The sequence below is a fragment of the Lactuca virosa genome, chromosome 3, assembly GCF_052849685.1.
Source record: "Lactuca virosa cultivar CGN04683 chromosome 3, Lactuca_virosa_CGN04683_v6, whole genome shotgun sequence".
Classification (NCBI taxonomy): domain Eukaryota; kingdom Viridiplantae; phylum Streptophyta; class Magnoliopsida; order Asterales; family Asteraceae; genus Lactuca; species Lactuca virosa.
In genome coordinates this window covers 161,864,483-161,881,278 of record NC_136428.1, presented here as the reverse complement: position 1 = coordinate 161,881,278, position 16,796 = coordinate 161,864,483, and positions in this window count along the sequence as shown.

The following is a 16,796-nucleotide window of genomic DNA, read 5'->3' as shown; positions in this document are numbered from 1 at the left end:
TGACGTGATTATTAAGAGTGAGAAAGCAATTGGTGAGTATTTTCTAAAGCGCTTTTGTATTTGGTTGATTTCCATATCTACTGTGTGAGTTTGCAGAATTTATGTTTTGTCGTGTTTTGAAACATATGGTTGATAAAGTTTTTATCGAAACCAGTATCAACTAATACCAAAGCCTAAACATTGTTGATATGGAACGTACCAACAACCATAGGTGGTTCCTGGAGAGCATCTCCAGTAGTGATCATAAGTACCCGTCCATTGCCACCTTGATTCTTCAGTTTCGGGCAGTCCTTGCTAAAATGCCCTGGTTGATTGCATTCAAAACAGTTACGGCTTCCTCCTACCGTAGTGGTTGGGGTTTTTCTGCAGTACCTCGAGATGTGACCTCTCATGTTACACTTGTTGCAGATTATCTCCCTGTAATTTCCGACATGATGGAAGTTGCACTCTGTACAATGAGGTAAAGTCTCAGTGTATGACTTAGCCAGGGTGGGAGTGTTGATAATTGTGGCATAGACAACCAAAGGTTCTGGTTCATTTTTGTAATGCTTGGAGTCTAGAGATGCACAAAAGCCGAATCCGATCCGATCCGATCCGGATCCGAATCCGATATGGTTTCGCTTATGTCATCAAAAATCTGATCCGGTCAAAATCCGATCCGAATCCGGTTTAATTTCCGATCCGGTTCCAACCAAAATCCGAATCCGATTCTAATCCGATTTAAAACCGGTTTAAACCGATTTTAGTGGGTTTTAATCAGATTTTGGGGCGGATTTGGATCCGGTTTTTAGCGAATCCGGTTTACGATCCGGTATCAAATCCGATTTGGAATATAGGATTAGGATCCGATTGAAAATCCGGTTTTAAATCCGATCCAATCCGGTTTGGTCAAAACCGGTTTTGACCCAATCCGGTTTCGGATTGGATCCGGTTTTGAATAGTGAAACCGGTTTTTGTGTGCATCTCTATTGGAGTCCCCCTTTGATTTCCCATGAAACTTCCTTTTGGTACTTCCAGTATGGTTCTTTTCCGCTGGTGAGGCTAGGGTACCCTGACGGATACACTGCTCAGTCCATTGATAGGCCAATTTCTTACCACTATTGAAAGTCGATGGTCCGGATGCAGTAACCAGACCCTGGACTGGTGATGCTAGTCCCCATATGTATTTCTCAATCTTCTTATCTTCCAAGGGTATCATTCCTGGGAAAATGTTACCAAGGTCATTGAATCGAGAGGTGTAGGTAGCTATCTCAGATCCTTTCATGGTCAGATTCCAAAGCTCCTGCTCCAGGGCTTGGATTTCTTGGCGGGGGCAGTATTCTCTGATCATCATCTGTTTCAGTGGTTCCCAACCCATGGCATAAGCTTCAACAATTCCCATGGACTTTGCATGGTTATTCCACCAAGTTAAGGCGGAGTCCATCAGCGTGCAGGTAGCGTACTTGACACGACAGTCATCGGGACAAGAACTGATGTGAAAACTGCCTCAGTCTTTTCTATCCAACGGGATAGACCAACAAATCCTTCAGTGACGTAGAAGGATCGATGTTTGCAGCCCATGAATTCCTTGTAGGAGCAATGTCTGGGGTTGTTTTGGTGAGTTAGTGGAGTGTCACGTCCACTATTCCCAGTGTTTCCGTTTTGGGCTGCCTCGTATGCTGCCAAGGCTGTAGCAATTCCTTGTGCAATCATGTTTTGGATCATGGTGGGGTCCATTTGGAATGAATGTTGGGTTCACATTCGTTGCTTCAAGATTTTCTTCACGGTTTGAAGTTTCTATCGAGGTTTAAGTTACTTGCGGGGCCATCCTATGGTTGCCTCGAGGAGTTGGCGGTGGAAAAACTCGTGGTTCGTTTCGTGGGGCCATCATCCTAATATGTTTAAAACGGACACGTTAAGTTGTGTTAACACTTTGAAGTCCTAAAAAAGTATGTATAAGTTGCATTTTATGATAGTGTATTAGTATAATTTATTCATAAAATCCTACAGATTTCTAAACGATAGGGTGATCGGTTAGAGAATCCTCAAGATTTCCAACCGATAGGGGAAGGTGATTGGTTCAGAAATCCTCTAGATTTCCAGATGATAAAGAGAAGGTGATTGGTTTAGAAATCCTCTAGATTTCCAAATGATAAGGAAAAGGTGATTGGTTCAGAAATCCTCTAGATTTCAAAATGATAATGAAAAGGTGATTGGTTCAGAAATCCTCTAGATTTCCAAATGATGGAAAGGGGACCTTAAATGCTAATTAAGTGTTTTAAAATGTATATATGGATTCTAAGGTACTAGGTTGATGTAGCGAATATGAAAAACTTTCTTCAATCTCTAAAACTATCAACCGTTGTAGTCTGTCAAACTCCTTGCTCAAGGTTGGTAGTGCACCGACCTGACCATAAACAACATAGGTGCGCATTCCATATTTATTTATGGTTTGACTTATGTACGGTACTAACCTTAGTTGAGGCTTTTGAATTAAAGGGTTGAGTTGGTATTTTTAGTGGAAGGGATGTTTAAAATTTTATTAAGTGTTCTCATCGCCGGTCAGAGCATATATAAACTCTTATATATTATGGTTGGTGGGGTTTGTAGTATTATTAATTTTTGTTTTGTACTTCCCAAATACCAAGCACAGACAGGGGCAGACACGAAGCACCGGAGGGCAAGACCATTTTGGCAATTAAACTGTTCTGAAATAAAACAACCCTATGCGACACTTCAAACCAGATTTCACATACCGTAAGTAGTCAAGAAGTAGTGTTATTATTAATAATACTTTTATTAGAAGCTAGTTTGCTATAGTTGTATCCCCCCCCCCCCCCCCGAAAAAATGTAAAAATCGGGTCGTAACACTCACTTTAACGAGAGGTTATCGAGTTGTTTTGCGTATTGGATGCGAGAATCGGGACGTGTTGTCGTGAAGTCGTAATTTCGGGGATTAGTTTAATTTCCTAGAAAATTTCAATATAAATCATTATTTGGAAGGTATTTTGTAGTTAATAATTTCCAAAGTTTTGTTAATCCGAAAATTTATTTAAAAAAACTATTTAAATAAATTTTATTTAAACTTAATATTTTCCTAAATTTTTAAATAATTCTAAAATTTATTTAATTCAACTTTCAAAAATAAATTTATTTAATCTAAATCAAATCTAAAAATAAAAATAAAAATAAAAAAATGTTTATTAAACCTTGTATTAAAATATTTGGGCTTATTTTGCAAACAAATCACAAGGAGGGGTGTTATTTAAATAAATAAAATGAGAGTTTGTATGTTTTATATTTGTTTTGAAAATGATTTTTGATGGAGGGGTGTAAACTAATTAAATGGAATGGAAGTTTAACTTGTTAGAACTTATTTTGAAGGAAAATTTCTAGTGGGAGTAGGCTCTGATTAAATTAAAATGGAGTTTGAGTTTCATTTAGTTTCTTCCGTGTATACGATCGCAGGAAAAGAAAGAAAAATGGAGTTTGCTTTAGCTATTACGATCGAAAGGAAAAAAAAAATAAATAAATAAATAACAAATGTGGAGGTGGTGTACTCACGAAGTAGTAGCATAGGAGGGTGGTGGCCGGCAATGGAGAGGTTGACTGGTGGTGGTTCGTGAACAACGACAGAAAAGTGACGGAGGTGGCAGGAGGCCACTCCGGTGGTCTTCTGCCGCCTGTTTCTTGCTTATAACGGTGGTTTCCATTGGAAGGCAAGGTTGAGAGACTCTTGGGGATTGAATTCAGCAGCAAACTCAGGTTGGAAGTGGGGTTTCCCGGTGGTGGCAGTGGGTTGTGGAGTGGTAGCAGTGGGGTGGTTGTCTTGAGCTTTTCTTCCCCTTTTCTTGGCAAAAACAGTGAGAGGGAGGGATAGAAGGTTTGAGGAAGGTATTTGAGTGACGTTTTGATCAATGGTGGGTGGTATAAGGTGGTGGAATGGGGGTTTATGGTGGTGTACACCTAAAGATATTAGAGAGAGTTTGGGAGAGATTTTTAGAGAGATAGAGATCAAGAGTGAGAGAGGGTGATCAAGAAGAAGTGGCTGAAGGTTTGTGTGATTTTGGAGGTTTCTCACGCCTCTAATTATACTAAAAACACATACACACACCAAATGAGGCCATGCCTCCAAGCTTGCAATGTACCCTCTTGGAGAGACTTTCACACAAAGAGAAGCAAGGAGAAGGGAGAACGAAAAACAAGGTGAAAATGTGTTGGTCATTTGGTCTTATAAGCCTAGTCGGTCCCACCTTTGGGTTATACTCTCTTTTTAATGCTCAAACACACTTAAAATCGGGTGTATGGGGATCCGAAATTCGAGAAATTTTTTCGAAAGTACCGTTACATAGACTTTAATTCAAGCATTCTGGAAGATCAAACGGATTAACTTTTGGAGTTACGGAACTCCGAGAAATTGTGTTTGAAGTTTTGCGTCTAAACGGCTCGCGGTGTACGTTTTCGCGACTATTGTAAATATTTTTGTTAAAAATATTTCAATTGTGAAATTAAATAGTAGACTATAGCCCGAGTTCAAAAAAGTTCTCGGAAATCCCGTCGGCAAAGCGTAAGTGCCTCAGCAGATCGATTCGGTTTTACGCGATTAAAGAAAAACAGTGTTTTAGCGCTTGTTTTCTTAAAACTGTCGTATCTTTTGCATACGAACTCCATTTTGGATGTTCTTTATATTTTTAGAAATAGGGGAACATGTACTATATTGTTTGTTTTGCTCAAAACTGCTTAATGCAAAATTTTAGTTTTTCAAACACATTAATTAGCGTTGCCGTTTAAGCGGTTTGATTCGGTTTACAGTTTACACATTTGGAAGTAATTGTCACACCCCCAAACCGGAACGGCGGAAACGTTCGGGGGCGGACGACGTCATGTAAGTATCACAACTCATGCATTATAGTAATCAGAGTACAGTCAACCATTGCATTAATAAGTATAAGTTTTACATAGGTATTTTAAATATTTCAAATTCAAACATCAAAGTAGATACAGAAGACAACAGGAGTCGCAGTGCGGTACTAAGCACTCTTCTCAAAAGCTTCGGGGTATACCTGTCTAGTAGAGCCCTGAGAATACAAGTAAGTTTTGAAAGAGTATCAGCATAAAGCTGGTGAGTTCATAAGCATTTTGTTTTAGAAAGACGGTTCTCGGTTCTTTTGAAAAGTGTGATATCTTTCACAGAAAACCTTATACTATCTGGTGTAATAAATGTATAAACCTTAAGTAAAATGATTCTTTGATATCTGTTGAAAATGTTCCTCAAGAAAATCCCATATTTTCTTATCAAAAGCATGATAAAACTCATTTCTTCTATGACTTCTTTGTTCATACTAGACACGCATAAACCAGGGAGTTATGGAAGAAATATGAATATACGTTAGTTGATTAATAGACCATCTGTTTATAAAATACTGATGTTTACTCTGGGAAATCCTACATTTCCCCTACGTGAAAGCTATTGAATTGCTCGTTCTAAATCGAAAAGTACAAGTATCTACCATACTTATGTTGTTTAATCATTGTTCCTTTTGAAAACCCTAGCTACTCCCAGTAATGTACATTAGTCTTATTACATAAATAAAACTAATTGAAAATGTGGTGATCTGAATACTGAAAGCATTACTAATACTATTTTGTGATCACTTAGTTATTAACTCTAAATTTGGTTCATTCGATTTATTATTACGTAAATACATCGTTGTTATCTACATTGCGAGCTTTATGACCATACACTAACTTGATATGGCGCGAATCGGGCACCAGTATCCTTTATGACTTTGTCACCCGTAGACCTGCCGATCCTACTATACCTAGCAGCAAGGTGCGGGATAGTCAGTCCCGTATAGATCTATACACAAAAATCACGCTCTCCCTCCAGGAGACTCTGGTTCATAAGGGGTAGTCCTCCACTTAGTTAAGTTTGTAAGCGCCCAAGGACGTGTCTCCAATTAGATTAACGACTTTACAAGTAATAATACAGGAAAAACCCTTTTTGTTATTAACATGAATCCTTATAAAATAATATCTTTTGTTTCATGATTCCTAAGTTCATTTCCTTAGTTTTGAAAACTGCTTTTGCAAGGTTAGTATCTTAACACGTTTTGTAAAACTCATTTCTATATCCGATGTATATTATTAATGGAAATATATTAAACAAAATAATATATTTGAACACAAGATTACTTGTGCTTTTACTTGTATTCCCCCCCCCCCCCCTGAAAACATTAAAAACTCGGAAAATGTAGGGGTATGAACTCACCTCGAGTGAGTGGTTTGTATGAAGGATCGATAAGACATGCTGAATGTCAAATGAAGTATCGAACACAACGGATCCTATTTAACATATAATAACATATATGTGTATTAGATTAGGGTAAACTACAACTGATCATGAAAAGAAACCGCCTTAGGGACTAGGAAACACTCGAAACCAAGTGTTAGAATCATATGTTATTGAAAGAGGGAAGTTTGCGGCCACATAAAGGTGTGTACGGCCATGGGTTTGCGGCCCAAGAGTTTACAGCCCATGGGTTTACGGCCCATGGGTTTACTGCCCAAGAGTTTACGGCCGTAAACCCTTCGTGTTCATGCTTATTGGGTCAATTTCTGGGTGAAAAGCAGGCATTTCTAGTAGATAACAAGCATAAGAAGCAGTTACTTACTATTAGAAAGCTTGAAGAGGGTTTTTAGCCACCAAGAACTAGTGTGTGTTCTTGGTGAAAGATGAAGATCTAGTAAATGATGAAATTTATGAGATGAAATATGGATTCACAACTAGAATAAGGAATGTAGTAAAAAATCAAGGTGGGAAACACTTACATCTTGAAGATCTTGGAGGAAAACTCGATGAAGGTAGAGAGAGAGAGAGAGAGAGAGAGAGAGAGTTCTAGACTTGAAGTGTGTAAAGTCATGAGTGAAGGCCAAGTACTTCATATATAGGGAGGAGTTTTCGTCCATGAGGGGTGGGTGGGGGTGTACAGCCGTACACTCCTCTCGAAGGGGTGTTTGGCCCGAATGTTATGCTATGACTTAGAATATCTCGTTCTTGGACCCAAACCTTGATTGCACTGAGCTTAGAATACCCAAATAGACCCAAAACAATGATAAACGATAGCAGAAATAAATCTGACTTGATTGATTTTGAATGAGTTATACAAAAAGAAATTTCGGGTTGTCACAGTAATGTATCATCTGACATCATATAAATAATTGAAATAAAATTATTTATTTTAATTTAGATGCATTAAAGCTCAATAAGTCAGATTATCACGAGATTCGCGGTGAATTGGCCGGTTATAATTTTAGCCCTAAATTTTGGGATGTCAGAGTCGAATTTCCTATCATCCACCTAATTCAGGTGAGTGCATAGTCTCTTTCATGAACATGATTTTAATAAAAGTATTAAATATTTGTTAAAAAGTTTATATGTCAACTATGTTCCTATTGCCTCGAATATGTGTCATAAATTTATAAGTTTATATACAAAGTGCAAACCATATATGGTTCTGTATGTGTTATAGTATACAAATGATATTATCACATGATAATAATAATAAAAGTATTATTTGTGAAAAAGATAAACGAAATATAAATACTCCACGTTAATATTAGGATAGGGTTGCATAAAATAGAGTTTGTATTTCAAGAAAGATAAGTCGGGTAGTCCTGCCTATTAGGGAAATAAGACTTATAAAGGATGTTTAGTTCAGTTCAGTTTTAATAGTAGGTAGCATTAACGGAGAATAGAACTTTGTCCTACGACATTATCAGGTGTCAATGTATGGTATCTACGTATGGGAATACATCTTAGTATTCCTATTGTATGACAAGAAATGGTGGGTCCACATCAGGAAACTGTAACGGTATATCTGGTCATCTCCTTGGGTAGGTGACAACAGTATACCATTCTAGGCAGTCTTCTGAATTACGTTACTAGTGTAGGCTCATAAACTACAGACGTAGAAGCAGGGTAATACCAAATTCATCAAATACTCTGATGGCTCGGGTGCCTTTATGACTATCACCATCCAAGGAAGTCGCTAGTGGTGTAGTCAAATCCTCTCTTTTAAAATGGTTTATCTCATGATAATCGTGGAGTACGAACTGTGAGGATCGCTTGGGAACGGTACTCTTTGGATAAGGGGAATTATAGATATTTAAGATAAGTTGTATCTATATTAGTTAGTAACAGTTGGCTTGCAGGTCTAATAGTTAAGGAATATTATCATAAGAATATTATAGGATTGAAATTCCTATGTATCTCACCGGGTTCCCAACCAAACCACTCCGCTTTTATGCATCACATGTATCAAGACTTAAGCCACTGGAACTTGATTAGGATGCTGAATCATTAAAGAAAAGTATTCCATGGTGTTTAGAACCCTTAGGTATTTATGTTGTAACTTATGTATCTATATTGATTACGACATCCTTATGGTTTTAATTAATTGAGACAATCCCTTGTTCTCAAAATGTTTATTTATATTGGGATCTTCCACAAAATGATTTTAAAATCGTAAATAAAAAGTTTTAATTGGTCTAAAAATTAGAGGATGTCACAGTTGGTATCAGAGCATTAGTTTAAGCGAACTAGGAATTTTACGATTTCTAGACTTAAACTTAGAATGATAAGCTATGATTATTAGGTATGTGTCTATTATATTTAGGTAGTTTACCTAAATTAACACAAGCACTAGAATACTTTAGGATGATTGCCTAAATTGTTATTATGTGCTAAATAACTTATGTTATAGCATGCTTTAGGGTACCTGCCTAGCTTGAATGGATCTATGGTTTGTTGCCGACCGAATCTAGACATTTTGTGTTTAAGATTCTAAATGGATAAATAATAGAACTGATATAAAAATTTGGGGAGATATTAGGATGACGTATGCGTCAAAACATAGCTAAAATCTTCCTTATCATAATAAAATCGCCTCTCGGTATGTTGAACACCTACTTTGGTGTATAGAACGATATGACAATCATGAGAAGCGATAGAGTCGTCAATAATGAAGGAGTTCCAGCGCCTCAGAACGTTGGAGCAAGAGTCGCTTAGCTCCCAATAGATGAAGTTCGACTGATGATGCAGAACATGATAGATCAGCAAAAACACTAATTCATGGATCTCCTAACTTAGGGGCTAGCGAATGCTAGAGGAGGAGTGCAGTGATAATGAACCGATAGTTGTTGAACGGGTCAACAATGGACCGGTTCCATCTTGTCCAACAACGGTTCAGGAGGGGAACGATGACTCGAAAATTCGTCAATGACCACTCCCTCCTCCGCAAGACTCATATATCCGGAGGAATAATGATCCTAGAGGCTACTGAAAGTATAAGGACTTCACAAATTGCAAACCGTCAACGTTTAATGGGAAATAGGACCCAGTGGGAGTCATGGACTGGATTTCAGAAATGGAGCTTGCTTTCATAACATGTGGCTGCAAGGGTAAGTTGAAAACCACTTACACTGTACGTCAGTTTAGAGGCAGGGTTGTCCGTAGGTAGAATATGTTAGGAAAGATCTAAGCAAGGTTTAAAATTACAGAAACGAGCCTTGATGAGTTTTCCCTCCGCTTCACGAGGCGTAAGCCTCGAGGCGAAACGAGGCGTAACCTTGAGGCAGAATAACAAAAATAATTATAAAATATTATATAACTTATAAGAACCAATGTAAAAGTCCAAACCAAGCTTAAGTAATCATATTTCAGATGATAATTAATGTCTTCATCCCAAAAACTAATAGTTAATGTCTTGATCCAAAAAATGAAAATATTAGAAGTCTTAAACATGTAAACATAATCCAAATCAAATAATGAAAACATCATCATCATCTTCCACTTCCTCTGCATCAATCAAATTAAATTATACACCCTTCCTCTTTCTTGATCTTAAACATTCACCTCCATCACCAATTTCTCCACCATTTTCACCTTAACCACGATTGACGGCTTATCATCATTTGGGTTCGCTACCTGTAACACTCAAGTTTTTGGTAAGTTTCCTTTAAACCCTTTGATGCAAATTCTTTTCAATTTGGTCCCTTGGTTAGTACATGGGGTGTACTCAATAATTAAGCTTAGCGTACAAGCCATCCTGATGATTCTTGGGTATAAAATATGGTTTATACTTTGCTTTTCTACGCAATTGTATTTTTTTGTCTAGGACCGTAAACATCCTTGGTGTTTGCGGTTAGATGTGTTTGCGGCTGGGTGTGTTCACGGCCAGGTGGTGTTCACGGCTGGTTGTGACATATATATAAGTGTTAGGTGGGTGAGGAGTGTACGGCTAGAGGAGCTTAAGTGTGTGTATTCTAAGGTGTTCTAGAGAGAGAAAGGAGACAATGTGCAAGTGTGTGTGAATCTTGTGTATTGTTCATCATTCCAATCTTGAATACATCATAGATTCATATTATTCTTCTTCTCCTTCTTCTTATTTTGATCTTGCATCATCCAATTGATTGGGATTCCGCACCATCAAACGGATCTGATTGATACTCAAGCAGATTTGCGACTTACAAGTGGTATCAGAGCTTGGATTGTATCAATCAATTTTTGCAGATATGGAGCGTATTTGATCTTATTTTGAAGGATTTTTGCGTTTTTGGATAGATCTTTGAAAAATAGGGGGGTTTGTTCTTCGCGTTTTTCATAAAAACGAGTTTTGGAGCAAAAAGCGGTGAAAAACACTGTTTTTCACGTAATCTACGAAGTGTGTACGGCCTTTGAAGATCAACGGTTTACGACCATTGAAGGATTTACGGCCGTAAACCCGTTTACGGCCGAAATCGCGTTTACGGCTAGGGTTTCTCGACGGCGGCCATAATCTCGGATTAGGGTTCCTCGGTGTTTTGGGCTTCCGAAGTCGGCCGAACTCGTTTATGGTCCTCGGATCTTCGGCCCAGCAGGAGTTCACGGCCAAATCGTTTGCGGCCCATCAGGTGTTCACAGGCTACTTGCTCGTTCATCAACTTCCTTCTTATTCAGCAATCTCGATTCAACGCTTATTAAAAGAGGGGGGGATGGATTTTGGGGTTGCCAGGGATCGAACCCGGGTCCCCTGACCCATAAACCAGGCACCTTTCCAACTGATCTAGCTTGCTAGATGCTATACGCCTTCCAGATTTAATTCATAAGGCGTCCCTATCTCGATCCTATTTTCACAAAATTGTCACTTTCAGCCTAAAACTCAATTTCTTTTAATTTTAAATTCATTTTTCTACCAAAAAAAATAGCTTTTAATTTTTGAATTTCAAAATTGACCTTTGACTTAAAATTTTGACTTTGACTTTAAAGTTTGACCTTTGACTTTAAAATTTGACTTTGACTTTAACTTTCAAATTTTCAAATTTAGTTTTTCGGTTTGACTTTTAAGTTTGACTTTTCAAATTTGACTTTTAAGTTTGATTTTCTAAATTTGACTTTTAAGGTTGTCTTTTGAGTTTTAAGTCAAAGGGCATATTTTTAAACAATGAGTTCCTCAAACATTCCGGTCAATGAAGTTTCATACTCTCAAACTTGCATTAAAACTGTTAAAAATTTACATGAACACATCGATCTATTAAAAAGAGAAAATGAGGAACTTAAATATGAGGGGTACCAACTTAGGAAAGGCCTAAAACCATTAAAAGAACAACTAGAAGCCAACACTAAGGACTTTGGGAAATTACAGGCAGAGGACAGTGACAAGTGTGTCTATTATAGATATCTTAAGAAAGATTTTGATGTTGTAACTACCGAACTTGATGCATTAAAATCAAAATATAAAGATGTTGAATTCAACTTTAAGAAATTTGATGTGTCAAGTGAGGTAGTTGTGTCCATGATAGAAAAACAATTAACATTTAAAGATAATCAAAACAAGGGTCTAGGGTATCATGATGTTCCACCTCCTTTTAATGATCACTACACTTTCACCCCTCTGACTAAGGAAAAAATTGAAAATGAAGCACACCTTAAGTATGGCCAACCCCCTGCTTCAGCTTCAGTTAAGACTGAACAATCAGGGCCAACTGAGGATGCTGAGATGAAAAATACTGATATTTCTACTTCTTGTGCAGGTAAAGTAGTGGAAGAAGAGAACAAGGAGAACACTTTTGAACAAAATAATGTCTCCTTGAACTTTGAATCTGTTGCTTCTAACTCAGTTACTTCTGATCAACCTGTTGTTGGTAAGTACAGGCCACCAATTCAAGCCAAAACAAAGTGCCTATTGTAAGTGTGCTTGTGGGAACAATAACAAACGAGGCAAGGACATGCCACCAGGGGCAGGAAGAAACAACTTCCCAGTTAAGAAAAAGACATTTTTTCATTGTGGAACACCTGGACACATTGCCCGAAACTGTCCAAATCGCGCATACGTTCCATACTATGCACAAGGGTGGAAGAACGCGCCAAGAGGGAGATTTTCCAAAAGAAACCCCTCAAGGTCACGTTCAGAAAATGGCGACTGGAATGTCACGAAGGGCAAGAGTTCAATTCCCATGGCCAAGAAATCAACTCCCAACAACAAGAAGGGAATGCCGACCAAGAAGCCAATTTCAAGAAATTCTCCAACGAAACCAAAACCGGCTAGGTCAAAGTCATCTCGACAGCAAACCTCAAGCTCAAAAGCAAGTATTGAGGCACCCATCCGCTCGAAAAAGGAATGTGTTAAACCCAACTACAGATCGGTACCAAAGGTTCAATCTCCTAAATCTTCTAATGATTCTAATATTTCTACATCTTCTGTTTGTGATAAACAGGATATGTCATAGGAGAGAGTACCTTACGTAGATGACAAAGGTCAACCCAGTTTCAAAATGGACTGGGTTCCAAAGACCAACTAATCCCGCTCTGTGTCGGAGCAGCTATGGAGGCATATCATCAGACTTCGGTTTGTTGATAGTGGCTGTTCCAGGCACATGATAGGAGCCATCTCTCAACTGTACAACACTCAGAACATTGTTTGAGAGTATGTGTCCTTTGCAGGAAAGGAAGAAAGGAAGGGATCACACATGGGGTTTGTGCTTAACGATGTGAAGAGTTTTCGGATCTGTTCTGAGATTATGTGTGCTGTTCTCAGACCTTCTGGATGCAAATTAAATCGGTGACTTACGGTTTAGTTTTCCTTCTCTATACTTCTGAGTTTATCTTAAATTGATTCGTTTTGAAGACAATTTTTATTTTCTTATATGTTTATTGGGAAGTGATATCAAGATAAAGTGATAACGGGCAGTCTAAAACATGTGTAAGGGACTGAATCTGAATTGTCTAGACTCTATGTTCAATGTGCTGGTAGGCATGAAGGATTTGACAGTGTGGATTTAGATAGGATTGTTTGGACTGACCATACGACGCTCGGGTAGATTGATTAGTGAGATAAACACGGGAACCCACAGGATACACTAAATTAATATGTATCTAGAACTATGGCTCAACTTTTCCTTGATGTATGGACTTATGTCCTTAATTCTGGTTCTGATAGGGCGACTGGGGGTTCTGATAAAGTAGGTCTGTAGGAAATTATTTTCTTGCTTTCTATCTGTCAGTCATATGTTGCTTTCTCTGCGTGATTGGAAGAGATTCGACCTGGAATGCAACATATGCAACTCTATTTCTATGCATCTTCTTTATCTGTGTAATTCTTCCTATCTGTGAGCCATATGATGTCTCCTCTACGTGATTGAAATGATCTGACCTGGAACACAACATATGCACCATTCTACCTCTCAATCCCTCTATCTCTGTTAGCCATATGTTGTCCCCTCTGTGTGATTGAAAGAGATCCGACCTGGGACACAACATATGCACCTATCTATAAATATGTCTTCCTCCTTAATAATTGTTTACTCACCTAAAGTAAGGAGTTCTTTGGAAGTTCTTGATAACCAGGGTATATCGGGAAGTGGGGAACACATTCTAGTGCAACTAAAATTGAACCATTTAGAGGTTGTCTATAGATCTCGCTGCTTAATTTAAGTGGACAACAATACCCGTGGTCGTCGTCAGCTAAATAGTTTATTTAGAAAAGTTTGTCAATATTCTTCGTGTTTAAGTAGACCACAATACCGGCAATTGACTAGATCTATTCATGAAGGTGAAGGTACTGATAACCAAGTTAAGACTGTCCCACAACTTTGATCCCAAATATTTTTTGTTTTTGTTAAATTTGTTCATAGTTTTCCTCTATGCACAAATTTAGGGGGAAAATTAAAAAAAATTCAAAAATCAAACAAAAATCAGAAAAATTTAAAAAATCCAAAAATAGTGTTATTTTTGTTTTATTTCTTGTTCAGAAAAAAAAAATTCAAAAAAATCAAACAAAAATCAGAAAATTAAATAATCCAAAAATAGTGTTATATTCTGTTTTATTTCTCGTTCAGAAAAATCAAAAATCCAAAAATATTTTTGTTTTTGTTTTTTATTTTTCCAGAAAATATAAAAAAATTCAAAATTTTTGTGTGCTAAGTTTTCTTTTAGTTTTGTTTTGTCTTGAAAAGTGAATTCAGGTGTAGATGACTCATGGAGACTTTATCGAGATTTTTGGGTCAAAGCTTCATATGTGATCATTGAAGAATTCTCATTTGAAGGAGCAAGAAATGAAGACTATTCTTTCAACATTCAATCTTTCAACCCCAGAAGCAAGGTGAAGCTGTACTTGAAGATTATGTGACAGACTGCATTGAAGCCTCCTCAATCAATTTGCTGCTATCTATGAACCTGCTGAAGTGATCCAGAAGATTAGATCTCTCTATTGTTCTCTCTGAAGATTCTCAAGCTGAAAGCGCCATCTTTCAAGAATCTTTTCAAGAAGCCTCCTCACCCAACGTGCGTTCAAAGCCAAATTCTGAAGAAAAGCCCAACTGCTCATTCATTGAAGATTCATCAAGTTCATCTTGAAGTTTGTGAAGAATTTGAAGATTAATGTAAAGCCAAGCTCCCAATGAAGATTGAAAAGAAAAGCCAGCTACTTTTTAGGGGGAGCTTGTTGGGTCAATTAGAAAAGAAAGCTATAAACCAAGGGGGAGATTGTTGGGTCTAAAATATGGTTTATACTTTGCTTTTCTAGGCAATTGTATTTTTTTAGTCTAGGACCGTAAACATCCTTGGTGTATGCGGTTAGATGTGTTTGCGGTTGGGTGTGTTCACGGCCAGGTGGTGTTCACAGCCGTGAACCTGTTCACGACTAGTTGTGCCATATATATAAGTGTTAGGTGGGTGAGGAGTGTACGGCTAGAGGAGCTTAAGTGTGTGTATTCTAAGGTGTTCTAGAGAGAGAAATGAGAGAAGGTGCAAGTGTATGTGAATCTTGTGTATTGTTCATCATTCCAATCTTGAATACATCATAGATTCATATTATTCTTCTTCTCCTTCTTCTTATTTTGATCTTGCATCATCCAATTGATTAGGATTCCGCACCATCAAACGGATCTGATTGATACTCAACCAGATTTGGGACTTACAATGATCGCGGATTCCACCCACCTACGATGGGCGTACGTGGAGTATGCATGGCGTACGTAGTGCATGGGCAAACCCTAATTTTTAGGGTTTGCACCCTATATAAGCCTCATTATAACATCTTTTGGACACTTATGATCAGCCTCCATCTCCCTTTACTCTGAAAACAAAACACTAAGAGCATTTAGTGAGTTTTTGAGCTTGAGAGTGATTTGTTGGTGTTTTGTGGTGAAGAAGAAGAAGAAGAAGAAGAAGAAGAAGAGAAACACTTGGAGTAGTGGCTTGAGCTTGAAGATCCATGATCACCTTCTCATTTGCAAGATTTTTGAGGTAAAAATCTCACACCTTGATGATTATTTATGTATGATCTACTTTATGGTGTTTCTTGGGCATTTTTGGGTCTTTTGGAGTAAAGATGAGCTCTTGATCTACTCCAGAAGTAGTAGATGCTAGGTCTAAGCTCCATTTAGGCACTATGTTCATAAAAATGCAAACTTTATGGATGTTTTTGGTTCAGGAAAGTATTAAGACCTTTATTAAACTCTTTTTGAGCTTTTGAGTCCCATTAAGCCATGCCTGAGGTTAAAGTTGCCAACTTTATGTGATAAGTCACCCTTTAGGATCAAATCTGAGAGTTTGGCTTGAGGTTTCAACATATTAAGTGCTTAATGGAGTAGGTTGGCAAACTAGGGAGTACATTGGACGTACCAAGTCGGTACGTTGCGTGTACTAGCCCAAGATGTAGTACGCTAAGCGTACGAGCTGAGTACGCCCCGCGTACTCAGCAAATGTGCTTTTGGGCTTGACGTTGTCGGTATTGGGCCATAGTTTGGGTTTGTAATTTTGGGCCTTGTTGGGCCATTAAACTTCCATTTTCGACTTGGGGCTAACATGTTCGGCTTCCTTGGATGTAGACCCATGATGGGTTTTGGGCCCAATTTGGAAGATTGGGCCATATATTGGGCTTTGGGTTACCATTTACGATTTGGTCCTTTTGAGTAGTTGAGTTGGGCCTTGGTTTTGGGCCAAGTTACATAAAGGGTAAAATGGTCTTTTACCCTGGTTATGCGACAAGTAGCTTACACTCTTGGTTATGGGTCAAAATCCAACTAATAATTGGATAATATTTGATATTGATAGCGCGAGGATTTTCCAGACCAACAGTCAGAGATTCATTCGAGTGATTCAGCAGGTAGAGGTGAGTTTCCTCACTGTGTTTAGCGGGCTGAAGGCACCAATTCCCGCCCATGGCTTGTTATGTTAGGATGCTTGATGTCTGTGTGACTCTTTCATGTGTTATGTGCTTGTATGTTTACTAGGCAGGGCCTGATGTCGGGCGGGGCCTGATGACCATTCTATATGC